The sequence below is a fragment of the Pan paniscus genome, chromosome 2, assembly GCF_029289425.2.
Source record: "Pan paniscus chromosome 2, NHGRI_mPanPan1-v2.0_pri, whole genome shotgun sequence".
NCBI classification, from domain to species: Eukaryota; Metazoa; Chordata; class Mammalia; order Primates; family Hominidae; genus Pan; species Pan paniscus.
In genome coordinates this window covers 182,651,537-182,666,183 of record NC_085926.1, presented here as the reverse complement: position 1 = coordinate 182,666,183, position 14,647 = coordinate 182,651,537, and positions in this window count along the sequence as shown.

The window sequence follows — 14,647 nt, the reverse complement described above, 5'->3', positions numbered from 1 at the left end:
CACCTATTGTGTGCCAGGCTGTGCTGGAGTGGGGGAGGGGGTACTTTCATTTCTGTGCTTTATGTTTCCATGGGGAAGGACTGCAGCTAGAATAACCCTACTGGCCTCGCTCCCTACTCCTCCCCATGGGAAGAGAAGGGATTTATCTGATAGTGAATTTGAAAGGAAGATCTGAGCCTGAGAAGCTCAACCCCTTCCTCTCCCTTTCTCTCTCAGAACCAATCTGCCTGCCAGATACCTGCTTCACGTTGCTTCTTCAGGTGAAGGCTCCAGGCAGAGACTTGCAGTGTCCAAGCTCTGCCTGGTCAGGGGAACATCAGGAAGCCTACTGTGGCCACACACTGAGGTATCATCTTCCACCCCAGAGTGATCAAAGATAAAGCCGATCGGGCCGGGCGCAGTGGCTCATGCCTGAAATCCCAGCACTTTGGGAGGCCGAGGCAGGTGGATCACCAGGTCAGCAGTTTGAGACCAGTCTGGTCAACATGGTGAAACCCCGTCTCTACTAAAAATACAAAAAAAATAGCTGGGCGTGGTGGCGGGCGCCTGTAATCCCAGTGACTTGGGCGGCCGAGGCAGGAGAATCGCTTGAAACCGGAAGGTGGAGGTTGCAGTGAGCTGAGATTGCGCCACTGCACTCTAGCCTGGGCAATAAGAACAAAACTCCGTCTCAAAAAATAATAATAATAATCAATCAATCAATCAATAAAGCCGATCTTCCTATCTGCATGATTCCTGTGTCTGTCTCTCCAAAGGTTCCAAAATCAAGTTGAGAGGAGTGTTATTTGCTGGTTCCTCCAACAAAATCCCAACACTGGGACTACAGAGGAGAGTGAGACACAGCCTCGGCTCCCAACAGCTCACAGTCTAGTTTCTGTGGGTTCCTCAGTGGAGCAGGAATTCCCTGAGTCCATGCAGTATGGGGCAAAGTGCACAGATGTGGAAGCAGACAGATTCGTTTGAACCCTGGTTCTGTCACTTATGAGCTGGGCAAGATTTATGCAAGTTGTTCTGGGTCTTGGTTTTGTCCTCTGTAATATGAGTTGTTGCAGGGTCAGAACCTGTTACAGGGGAGGGTCATTTTGCATGTTCACAAATCAGTGCTCAAATTAAAATGTTTGACGTTATGCCCAATCGTGTTTCCTTCCATAGCCTTCTTTTTCTCAATAAATGGCAACTTCATTCTTCCATTGTCCAGATCAGAAACCTTGGAGTCATCCTTCTCTCCCACCACACTTCCAACCCATCAGCAAATTCTGCTGGCTTTACGAAATATATCTGGAATCTGAGCACTCCTCCTGACCTCCACTGCCACCTCCCTGGTCTGCACAACCATCACTCCTCACCTTGGTAATCACGGCGGCCTCCTCAGTGAGCCCCTGCTTCCACCTCCCCTCCTGTACAGTATGTTCAACCCAGCAGCCAGATGGAGCTCGTAAAAAGTCAGTCAAATCATGTAGCTCCCTACTCAAAATTCTTCCAAGACTTCCCATGGCATCCAGAGTGAATACCAATGTTCTTACAGGGGCCTAGGAGGCACTCTCTGGCCCCCAGCTGCCTTTCCCATCCAGTCCCCTACTCTCTTCCTCTTGGTCTCCCTGCTCCTGCCACACTGGCCTCCTTGCCATTCCTCAAATAGCCAGGCATGCTCCTGTCTCAAGCCTTCGCACTGGCTGGCCCCACTGCCTGGGAGTCTTCCCCAGATAGCCACATGGCTTGCTTCCTCATCCCCTTGATGTCTTTGCTCAGATGTCATTTTCTCATGGAGGCCTTCTCTAACCCTCTTCTTTTGAATTGCAACCCCTCTCTCTCTTTACCGCCTGTCTCTCTTATCCTGCTTTATTTTTCTCCATCAGACAATTGGTGTTCCATATGGGGCCACCAGATAAAGCTGTGCAGATTGGATGCCTTGCCAAGCAAGAGTGAGCCCAGGCTCTGCTTGCCGAGCTGTGTGCCCTGGCACAGGGTTGCCTCCACCCACACACAAGTGTGGCCTTTTTCTAATTTGCATGAAGGTGTTGTATAAGCCAGTGGATACCCAAAGATTATATATTTTATTTCTTCTTCTGCTTATCATTTGTTTCCCCACCCTCCCTAGCCAGGAAATAAGCTCCTTAAGGGCAGAGATTTTTGTCTTGTTCACTGATGTATCCTCAGCTCTTATAAAGGCCCAGGCACACACCAGGTGTTCAATAAACGTTGAGTCAATGAATAAGGCAACTGCTTGACAAGTTTTGTTGTATTACACTAAAGGTTGACACTAAAAATAAAAGATAGTTGTGCCTTTATTGAAGTCCCCTCTCTTCAACTCACTTAAGAATACCCATTGTCTAGTGGAGTGAATATTCTGATCATCCATTACCACCTTTATCCCATCCGCTTTGATCACTTTCTGCCACATCTAACAGAGTCTGGGTTCGTTGCCATCCAATACTGCCTTCATTTCTTCTGCATTAATCACACTGAGCCGTGCCAATGCCAGATCCCAGCGTCTCATGTTTCCTGTCACTGTGCTCCCAATGAGGGACTGTCTGCAGGATGGGGCAGAAAAGAGGGAGCTGTGGCCAATGGCCACCAAGACCTGCATATCCAGTTGCCTGCAGCTCTCCACATACTTGAAGGCCCCACAGGCACCCCAAAGCAGCATGTCCAGAATTGAACTTACTGGTTCCCTTCCTTCCCCTTCTTACAAACCTGCTAGTGGCCGTAGCAGTTCCCAAGACAGAAACCGAGGACTCTTCCTCTACACCTCCCCCGCCTTACTCCCCACATGTAGTTACCACCAAGGCCTGTTGATTGGATCTTCCAAAAATTCCTGTTAAAAAGACGTCTCCTTTCACTGTCTTAGCACAGTACCCAGTGATTTCACTGTCACTGTTACGATAGTCTCCTAACTGTTCTCCTTTGCCGCCATCAACCCAAGTCATCCTGCAGCGAAGAGTGGTCTTTCTTTTCTTTTTCTTTTTCCTTTTTTTTTTTTTTTTTGAGATAGAGTCTCGCTCTGTCACCCACACTGGAGTGCAATGGCATGATCTCCGTTCACTGCAACCTCCACCTCCTGGGTCCAAGTGATTTTCTAACCTCTGCCTCCCGAGCAGCTGGGATTACAGGCACGGGCCACCACGCCCTACTAATTTTTGTATTTTTAGTAGAGACGGGCCTCTACTAAACATGGCTTCACCATGTTGGCCGGGCTGGTCTCAAATTCCTGTCCTCAAGCGATCCGCCTGCCTCAGCCTCCCAAAGTGCTGGGATTACGGGCATGAGCCAGCGCGCCCAGCCAAGAGTGGTCTTTCTTAAATGTGTACCTGTGACTCTGTCTCTAAGAATCCTTCAGTGATGCCCCATGACAAGAGCAGGAAATCCAACCTCGCAGACCCATCTACTTCTCCAGCCTCACATTCCACTCCTTCCTGCTCTCACACTTCCTGCTCCTGTAATACGGAGCCATGTGATCTCACGCCTCCATGCTGTGCGTATTCTATTCGCTCTGCCTGCCATGCTTTCCTCTACTTCTTATCCCAGGAAGACACCTTCATCATTTAATATCTTAGAAAGGCAGTCAAATGTAATGGCATCAGGCCAGGTACGGTGGCTCACACCTGTCATCCTAGCACTTTGGGAGGCCGAGGTGGGTGGATAATTTGAGGTCAGGAGTTCAAGACCAGCCTGGCCAACATGGTGAAATCCCTGTCTCTACCAAAAATATAAAAATTAGCCGGGCGGTAAGTGGTATGCCCCTGTAATCCCAGCAACTTGGGAGGTGAGGCAGGAGAATTGCATGAACCTGGGAGGTGGAGGTTGCAGTGAGCCAAGATCTTGCCACTGCACTCCAGTCTGGGCTACAGATTGAGACCCTATCTCAAAAAAAAAAAAAAAAATGTAGTGGCATCAAATCCTACTTTCCGTCTTACTAGCTATGTACATTTGGACGCTTTCCTAAGCCCTCTGTGCGTCTGTTTGTAAAATGGGAATAACAGAACCTACCTCCCAGGCTTTTCTGATAATTAAGTGAGTTCATTGACGGAAGGTTCTAGCACCATGTCTGGAACGTGGTAAGCATGGAATGCTGGTTTTTATTATGTATCCCTTAAAGTCCACCTCAGATATCACTTCTCCCCTCTTCTACGCCATTTCTCTACCTTCTTCAAACATCTGCCATTGCACTTATCTCAGTACGAGATGATAAGTTACATTGTCTGTCCCTCAGAGTGGACTCTCTGGACTGTGAGCTCCTTGAGGGCTGGTCTTAAATGTCAGCTAAATAAATATGGATTTCGTTTGATTGACCACATGAAGTAATGACCAACCTTAGGTAAGACATTCAGAAGAACTGTGCTGAGAGAGAGTGGTGCAAACTTTAACTTTTCCCCCAAGTTCATGGCTCTGCTGCACTATGTGTGTTTGCAAGGGGGCCTGGAAGCCATTCTGCCTCCGTGGCTGAGAACGCTCCATTTCAGGCCTCCACATCGCTGCCAGCTGTCCCCAGCACCATCTTGCCCAGGAGAGTCTGGGCAGGGGGCCTCCCTTCCATGCTGATGGTGGACAGGCAATATTCCAGAGCCTGCTGCTGACATTGGGCTCAACAGCCACTGCTAGGCAGGACTAATAAGGAAGCTCTGATGAAACTGCTCAGGAAGCCGGAAGTGGGACTGCGGTGGGTCCAAGCCTGGCAACACACAGACAGCTCAGCCCTTCTCGTGCTCTCAGCAACTTCAGCTTTGGCTGGGGTGTGATGTTTCCTTAGCTCTGGACCTGCCTACCAGACTCCCAAAAGACTGCTGGGTTTCTTCCTGCAGCGATTCTCACTCTTTTTGGTACATGTCATTGTTAACAGCATCAGATGCTTCTTGCCTCAATCATGAAAATCACAGTGTTTTCAGCTTTCCATAGCCATTGAGAAACGTGGGCTGCCCTCCTCTCTCTCTCTCTCTCTCTCTGGTTTCTTACATAACATACTGTATATGAGCCACTGCCATCCCCCAACGAAATCTGGAATGTCTGAGGTCATTGCTGGATAGCCATGAGAATCTTGCTTCTAAACGTTTGCTGCCAGTCTTCCCTTTGCAGGAAACGGCTCCCAGCCCTCGGCTCCATCCCACAGGAACAGCTCCTGGTCAGAACCACTGTCCAATCTCACCAGACATGCTGAATCGGCTGCCCAGGGGACTGAAACCTCACTTCTGGGACACAAAGAGCCCACCACTTTCTCAGCATTTTGCAGACCTTATTAGTCCCCATCTGTCTCATATTTACAATTAAGCATCAAAAACATCCTGCTGAGCCTGGAATTTGAAGTAAAGGAGAGGGTACCCCTAGCACATCATTGAATTTTGCAGTTTGAGTGTGCCAAGCACTTTACAGAGAGTGATGCAATAAAGAAATCAGAAACTATATATACGTGTGTGTGTGTGCGCGCGCGCGTGTGCGTGCACCCTGTTGAAGAAGCTGGCTTGGGAGAGGAAAGATGACAACACTGTTAATCTACCCTTAGCTCAGCTTAGTTCATCAGAATCGCTGGGGACTGAGACTCTGCTGCCTACACTTCCTGCCATTCATTCTCTTTTCTGCTTCTTCCCATTTTTCTGGCTCCTTTTTCTTTCTGCGATCCCTGACTTTCTCTCCCAAAGCTTTATTCCCACCCCTGGCTGTTGCCCTGCACCCACACCTTCCACCTCAGCTTGGCCTTCTCCAGGGACCATGTCTTTGATTCTTTGGCCATCGCCATGGGGCTAGCACACGGCCTCTTCTTCCTGAGCTTCTCTTTTCCCACGTCTCAGTGCTGTCTGAGTTTACTCCTCCTCCTCCAACATGCTCCTCCTGAGCATGTTGCCCACCTCAGTCCATAATCTGTGTCCCTCCGCAAAAGCCTTCTACGCCCAGGGGCTCGGGCCCTTCTTGGGGAGATCTGCCTGAGGAAGGGAGGGCAGAAATCAAGTCATGGTTTAGGGGAGCTGGCTGCCACGGACTGGGACCATTGAAAGCTTGCCCATGAGTGGGAGGCTTTTGGCTACAAAAGCCCCATTCATCTAATACATTTTACAGACACCCTGGAGGGCTATGAGCACCTCTTACCCAGACACCCAACTCCACGGGAGAGAGAATCTCAGTCAGCCCTAAGTAGCAGATTTAATTCCTTCAGATTAACCACAAATTCGGTTTGTATCCCACATGCAAATGAGCTTCCTGTAACCTCTCTGCACAACTACCGTCATGCACAAAGACCAGAAGGGGTAACCTCAGGAAAAGTGTATTTCATCTTCCTCCTGTGCCTAATTCCTGAGCCCCTTTCTCTCTAATCATGTTTATTCTAATGTAAGAAGATGGCAAATGTCCGAATGTCATGAGATGAATCTATGATCTAATTTATTTTTTCAGGGAAAAAAAATGGGACCTGAAACACCTATTTAAGTCAGGTGTTCTGAAAATGATTAAATAAGAGGAACAAGAGGAGGAACTAAGTGTAAAATACAGCTCAAGAGGCCTGGTGCCATGGAGTCAACCTGCTTATTACGCTGTACGATGTGAATAATTTATCACGTTTTACCCTGCATTAAGTACCATTGAGGATTAATCTGCAGTTTATTTGCAGACCATATTAACCCCTGCCTGCCTCATTCTGCCGTCTCCTAGGGGAGGTTTGTGGAAAATCTCTCTGCTGCTCTTGTGCCACATAAGCAAGGACTGGACAGCAGAAACTAACCAGCCTAACTAACTAGCTCCCTTCTGGGAATGCATCTGGGAACATCAAGTCCCCATGTTGTCTGCTTCTGGGGCATTCTTCCCCTCGTAACCTTCCAGTGTTCCTACTCAGGCTGCCCCCTCCTATTGCCACGTCCCTTCCATTTCACTTCTTATGTATTTATTTATTTTTATTTTTTGAGACAGGATCTTGCTCTGTCGCCAGGCTGGAGTGCAGTGGTGCGATCTCAGCTCACTACAACCTCCACCTCTGGGTTCCAGCAATCCTCCTGCCTCAGGCTCCTGAGTAGCTGGGATTATAGACGCCTGCCACCACGCCTGGCTAATTTTTGTATTTTTAGTAGAGACGGGGTTTCACCAAGTTGGCCAGGATGGTCTCGATCTCTTGACCTCATGATCCGCCCTCCTTGGCCTCCCAAAGTGCTGGGATTACAGGCGTCAGCCACCGCGCCCGGCTATTTATTTTTTGAGAAGGAGTCTCACTCTGTCGCCCAGGCTGGAGTGCAGTGGCACGATCTCGGCTCACTGCAACCTCCACCTCCCAGGTTCAAGAGATTCTCCTGCCTCAGACTCCCAAGTAGCTGGGATTACAGGCGCCCACCACTATGTCCAGCTAATTTTTTGTATTTTTTTTTTTTTTAGTAGGGACAGGGTTTCACCATGTTTGTCAGGCTGGTCTCAAACTCCTGACCTTGTGATCTGCCCACCTCGGCCTCCCAAAGTGCTAGGATTATAGGCATGAGGCACTGTGCCCGGCCTTATTTATTCTTTTCTTTCTTTTCTTTTCTTTTTTTTTTTTTTTGAGATGGAGTCTTGTTCTGTCCCCCAGGCTGGAGTGCAGTGGTGCTATCTCGGCTCACCACAACCTCCGCCTCCCAGGTTCAAGCGAGTCTCCTGCCTCAGCCTCCCGAGCAGCTGGGACTATAGGCGCACGCCACCACACCTGGCTAATTTTTGTATTTTTAGTAGAGACAGTGTTTCACCATGTTGGCCAGGCTGGTCTCAAACTCCTGACCTCAGGTGATCCATCTGCCTTGGCCTCCCAGTGTGCTGGGATTACAGGAGTGAGCCACCATACCGGGCCTGTTCTTTTATTTCTATGCTGTACACGGCTAGGCTAGGTCCTTACATCTCATGCGGGACTCACAGCCAAAACCTCCTAACTGACCTTCCTGACTGGTCCTCCCCCATCCTCCAGTTTATTCTATATATGACTAATGTTCCTAAAATCCTATTTTCACCCAAACTTTCTTTGGCATGGAAGCCTCCTGCTGGGTCCTGCTCAGGGACACAGATCTGCTTCCTTCGCCCAGCACTTACGCCTCCTTTGATCCGGCACCACCATCTCTCCATCCTCACCTCCTACTCCTCCTTTCCAGACACCCTCCCTTTCAGCAGACCAACCCCAGGCCTCCCTGAACAGCCAGACTTGCTCCCATTGCCTCAGGCTTTGTCTCTGCCCTCCTCTCCGAGGGAAGTCTGCCCCTGCCCTCCCTGTGCCCAGCTCAGCTGAAATCCCCACTGCCCGTGAACTCCTGACCACACAGGGCTTTCCCTTCCTCCAGCACCTCCTGGCCACTCTGTTCGTTGCGGAGTACCTTTGGGACTCTAGGGTGTCTGCCTGGGAGAAACTTAGAAACAGCAATCTGGTTGGAAGCAGGGCCAGGGATTTGTCTCAAAGCTGTGGTAGAATTCAACTGATTTATCTTATTTTTATTTTTTGAGATGGAGTCTTGCTCTGTCACCCAGGCTGGAGTGCAGTGGTGCCATCTTGGCTCACTGCAACCTCTGCTTCCTGGGTTCAAGCGATTCTCGTGCCTCAGCCTCTAGAGTAGCTGGAATTACAGGCGCCTGCCACCATGCACAGCTAACTTTTGTATTTTTAGTAGAGACGGGGTTTCACTGTCTTGGCCAGGCTGGTGTCGAACTCCTGAACTCAGGTGATCCACCTGCCCTGGCCTCTCAAAGTGCTGGGATTACAGGCGTGAGCCACCACACTCGGCCTTCATCTGATTCTTTACAGTAATTTTTCTAAAGGGGCTTGTACTCACATTTTCCATAAGATTAAGAAGACATCCCCCGCCCATGTCAAAAACGATTTTTAGTTGTTTTTTTGGGGTGGGGGGGAGGCGGGGGTGATTCATGAAGATGAGGGGCATAAAACATACCTCTCCAAGCCACTCCTTGGCACTGCCACTGCCCTTGCACTATTCAAGGAAGTGGAACAGACATGCTGAAACAAGTCCTTTGCATATAAAAGCATGATATACAAAGTGCAACTCCCAGGTGTCAGAATTATTTGCAGAGAGGCCAGGCGCGGTGGCTCACACCTGTAATCCCAACACTTTGGGAGGCCAAGGCGAGTGGATCGCTTGAGGTCAGGAGTTCGAGACCAGCCTGGCCAACATGGTGAAACCCTGTCTCTACTAAAAATAAAAAAATTAGCTGGGCCTGGTGGCTTGCATCTGTACTCCCAGCTACTTGGGATGCTGAGGCAGGAGAAATGCTTGAACCCAGGAGACAGAGGTTGCCGTGAACTGAGATCATGCCACTGCACTCCAGCCTGGGTGACAGAGGAAGACTCTATCTCAAAAAAAAAAAAAAGAATTATTTGCAGAGTTATAAGAGTCCAAGTTTTTGACTCATTTATTTGCCTCACATTCTGCCATGTTATTTGATATTCCAGACATCTTACGAGGTCTCTGCCTGTGCTTTCCCAGTGCAGCAACCCTCTGGGATTAGCGGGCAAGCTCATTAGGAATGTGCAGCCCTCTGCCCCTCCCACTTCTCCAACTGATCCTGTACCAGGTCCTCTAGGGCCTCCTCCGCTGCATTCTCCTCCTCACCTTGAGGTAGAGGTCGCCTGACTTTACAGGTCCACCCACCCTTCTACTTCCTTTATTCCCACTTGAGACAATCTCAGACCTTATCTTATCCTCTAGATCCTCAAAATCATTTTTCCTTTGTCCATTTTCCAGTTGTGTCTCTTGCCTTAAATCTCTAAGAACAAGGTAGCAATGAATGAAGGAATGAACGCCGCCTCTTGCGTCTCCTCACCTGCATCATAATATCAGCGTTGCCCACGTAGTGACCTTTCATGCACGTTGTCTCATATCAGCCCTGAGGTTCAGAGGGGTGAGGTGACCTGCCCCAGGTTAAGCAGCTGTAAGTGGATCACCCTTTCCCAGGGACTTTTAGGCCACTTCAGAGCACCCCATGTTTCTAATTGAGCCAGGCTCAAGGTTGATGTTGACATGCTCCCACAGAAAATGACCTTCACCAGTAGTGACCTATATACCTATCCAAAGGACAGAACAGGGACAGGTTTGTGAGCCCAAACAGGATGGGTGGCAGCTTTCAGCGATTCCTCTCTGTGGTGAGTAACTCAGCCTTTATCCCTGGAATGCATCAGAGAACTGCATTCCAGTCCTCCCCTCACACGATGGCCTCATTGACTCCCCAGCCACACAGGTTACTTCCCCCTTCACTTCCTGCCCAGACCCATTTCCAGCTGCAGCCCCAGCCCGCAGGCCTAGCAGGCACCTGGGAAACAGCTGCAGGTGACCCAGCCTGGCCCAGCCTGCAAGGATCAATCCAAACAGAAGACAAACAATCCCAGGACCCCTCATCGGGTGGCCAGGGAGGCAGGCACAGGTGGCTGGTTGCACTGGGGCCGAGGTCTGGTCTTAGAGAGGGCCAGCTTCAGGACTGCAGGGACCAGATGACCCAGGGACACCCCAGCTCCACTCCAGAGTGGGGATTCAGTCTGCACTTGGACAGGGCCTCCTGGCCCCACTGCTTAGCAACTTAATCCAACATCTGAACAATCAGCATCATACATAGACTAAGAATTATTCAACATCAAGGAAGCAAATTGGGAGGAATCTAGAAATCTTAATGAATTTTCTGCACTGGAAGAAGGGATTAAAATCTAAGCGAGGTAGAAGACTGAGAAGAGAAAAAAAAAAACCAACCCAAGTGTGGCAAGAGAAACTATAATTAAAATAGCAAGTTGCAATTCGAGGTGGGGGTTGGAGAAGGAGGATAGATGGCTGTAAAGACCAAGGGACATCCAGTGAAGCGTCTGACAGAAATGATTCCCAGGGATGTTCTGGGGAGAAAAATCCATCTGGAAACAGAGAAAAGGAAATGAAACAAGAATTTGCTGCATTATTTAAAGCTTTCAGGGGGAGGGGGGGCGTTCAGGAGAGAGGAGGTTAAGAGAGAAGAGAATGGAATTGCTCTACCAAAAGGGATTAAAGGAAATCATAAGGGCTTTTTAAAATGACTCAAGCAAAGAAAAAAACAAACAAACAAACAAAAAAAAAAAGCGGGGGGGGGGGGATGCAAATAATTGTAAGCTGTGAAATTAATGGTGGCCAAGATTCTGAGTTCATTCTTTAAATCTGCTTAATGGGAAAAAAATGAAGGAGAGGCATTTGTATGCTTGGGGAGTAACGGAGTCCTGGAAAATGCAGTTCCAGAGAGCACTGACAGAAGCGAATGCATGGCAGAGAACGTGTGTCCTGGGAGAGGGCAGGGCTGGCAGGAAAATCAGACACCACCGCAGGGCAATCCGCTTACATAAAATACCTGCACTACCTCCCTTTGATGTTTGCCTTCCCAAATATTTGACTCTTTCATAGAAGGCTCCACATGATGTCCAGAAATTAGCAAAGTCAAAAGATGCTCTTGCGAAAACACCACATGGCATCAGAGGCCTGGGTTGGAATCTTCGCACTGTTACTAGGTTTGTGACCGTGGGCTTGTTACTTTACCTCTCTCAATTCCATGGCTTTAGAGGACCTCGGTGAGGATTCAGCGGGATTAAGTCCGAGCCTCACAGACAGGGTCTCACTCTGTTGCCCAGGCTGGAGTGCTGCGGTGTGATCTCCACTCTCTGCAGACTTGACCTCCTGGGCTCAAGCAATCCTCCCACCTCAGCACCCCACCCACCCACCCCAAGTGGCTGGGACTACAGGCAGGCACCACCATGCCCAGTTAATTTTTTGTACTTTTTTTGTAGAGACAGATTTCACCATGTTGCCTGGGCTGGTCTCAAACTGCTGGGCTCAAGTGATCTGCCTGCCTTGGACTCCCAAAGAGCTGGGATTGCAGGCGTGAAGCCACCGCACCCAGCCCAGAAGAGTCTTAACATCCTCCCTCACCTAAACTTCCCGTGCACAGTAGCCCACCTGTCTACCCACCACAGCCACTCACATTCAAGCCCACCTCGGTGCTTTGTCGCATCCGGGCTTGCCAGCCCCCAGGCTCCTTCCCCTTAGCCTTTTTCCAGTGCCTTCCCAGAGGCAGCCCCCACTCTTATGAGATGTCTATACATCCTGGGGGAGTCCAGCAGGTGAGCATGCAGCACTGGTTCTGGGAAGCACGGACACTAAAGCTGCCCTGCCAAGGGAGGCTGTAGGGAGAAGAGAAAGGGAAAACAGTTTGGAAACAAAGCTGGGCTTCCAAGCAAAGAGTGAAAGGGCTTGGGCCTCAGGAGAGCAGCGGGATTGTTGAGGCGTGCTGGGGAAGGAATCAGCAAGGCCCCGTGATGAACTAGCTCTGTGGCACAAAGATGACGGGGTAGCCTAAATGGACCCACAGCCGCTTCTGCTGGGAACCCCAGGTCTGCCTCTCCAGGGCTGACGGTGGTGGATGATTTTCCCGAGCGCTGCCCCGGCTGCACTCGACTGCCATTGGCCACTTGACGCCTGCCTGTTTTTAAATAGCTGCACCAGACTTTTCATTCTTCTTTAACGGAGTTCATTGGGACCTTCAGCTTATGTTTGGGAGTGGAGTGGGTGTGGAAAATGAAGCTTTTCCTAGAGTTGCACTCCCCAACCCTGCTCTGGCCCTAGGGATCCTATCTAGCTACAGCCTTTCTGCAATGCTCACCCGGCCCTCCTGAGCTCGGCTGTAATCACATGACTGGCGGTTGTAAAGAGGAAATTACACGTCTGCCTCTCATGCCCACCATTTTCAGGTCTGTGATGAGGCTGTGACATAGCCACTGAACCCAGGACCCTCCAGCTTGCATTTGCGCCGGCTGAGGCTCACCACGCATCACTGTGCTGCTTCCAGAGCTCACCTGTGCTCCACTGTCTGGGAGATGGGAGAGAGCTGCTTATCCATCCAAACCCCCAACTTGCCAACTCTCCTGTGGCAGAGGCAGTCGACCTCCATCTGTAACCCTCGCCTGGTGCACCCGCCTCCCCGTGGGAGTCTGATTCAGTTGGGAGTGGTTTGGGAATTATAGTCATCAAATACCAGACAGTGACATGGAGCAAATCACTTACCTCCTCCAAGCCTCAGTGTCCTCCTTTGTAAAATGGGGACAATTATACACACTTCATGGCGCTACTGGGAGGATGAACTGGGAAATGCAAGTGCAATCTTTTGGTAAAATGAAAACTCTTAGACAAATGAATGTAATTATTGATTGCTTATGCATACCCCGGGAAGCATGTCAACCCACGCCCCTGGAGGAATCTTCCTTAGGCTCCTTACATAGAAGCTGGACTAACACCCTCTCCCACTCCCCCTCCCTTTTATTTTAGCTTCCATTGTATCCTAAGCTCACCTCTATAATTACACTAATCAGCCTGTATTGTAACTGTTGCTTTGCATATCAGTCTTCTACAGTGGACTGACCTCTTCTTGGGGATAGGGGATGTTCATTCATTCAACAAGAGTAAATATTTCTTCCCTGGCTCACAGCAGGGGCTCAATACATTTTTGAGAAATGAATGGACTGTGATACTGGGGAGCTGGGGTGAGATGTCAGATATGGCCACCAGGTGGCAATCAAGTCCTTCCTAAGCACGTCGACTTGAGTCATTGCAGAGGCCCGTCTCAGAGCAAGAGAGGGCTCTGCAAGAATTTCTTGCTGGTGGGTGAAGGCCAGGGCCTGGGCGCTGGGCCTCAAGTTCTCTTTGTGTCTGGCACCAGCTCTGTGCAGACAGGACCATCCACCATGGTGTCCTGAGTCCTACATCTGCCTGGAGCCTGAATGCCCAAGATGACCCTGGAGGAGAGACCCAGGTTATATCTGGGGGAGCCCTGGCAAGCTCAGCTGATGGGATCCGAGGGCCAGTGTACACGTTCTGTGCACGTATGCGTGTGAGTCCATGAGTGGGCATGTTTATTAGAGCCCTTGGATCCCTCTGTGGAGACGTGGCCATTTGCCTACCCTTGTAAGCAGCAGGGTGGAAAAGTAGAAAAGTGCAGAGAACACTGAGGCCCGGGCTGCAGGACCAGCCCATCGCTGACCCACTGTGTGCCCTAGGCAAGGAGCTTTCCCTCCCTGGGCCTGTTTCCTCATCTGTGAAATGAGGGCAGTGGGTTACACGGCTAAGGGCCTTTCAAGCACTGACATTTCTTCTTTGTGTCTCTGAGGTATGGACTGATTCAAGGGCTCTGGGTCCTCTTTGGGATTCTCAGACTGGATTGGGACCTGAATTCTTAGGGAGACTGGATGCTACCTCTGGCTTCCGACCTGGGCAAAACCCTGCCTCACTTGGGTGGCTACCTGCCAGATGCTGCCCTGGGTTCAGAGAGGAAGGCTCTCAAACAGCCATGGGGACGGTCACTTGCCTGTCTGTCTGTGGATGTTTCCCAGGTGGGGCCACCTCACCAGGCCTCTCCTTGTTCTGTGCTTCCCCAAGTCCCTTCCTTTCGTTCTCAACCCCCCAAGTCTCTCATCTGGCGGTGTGTGTTGCTGTCAGCTGGAAGGTCAGAACCTGTGACAGACCTACTGGTCTAACACACTGGAGGCAAGCACAGCCTGAGGCCTCGGTCTCCTGGGGCCTCTTGGGACCCCCCCACCCCAACCTACTCCTTTTACCTCCAGGCAGGACAGACCAGACAAATGAGAATCTACCCAAGCACAAGCTGCTGTTGAAATAAAGGGAGAGATGTCTCTTTATAACTTTCCCCTTGAAAT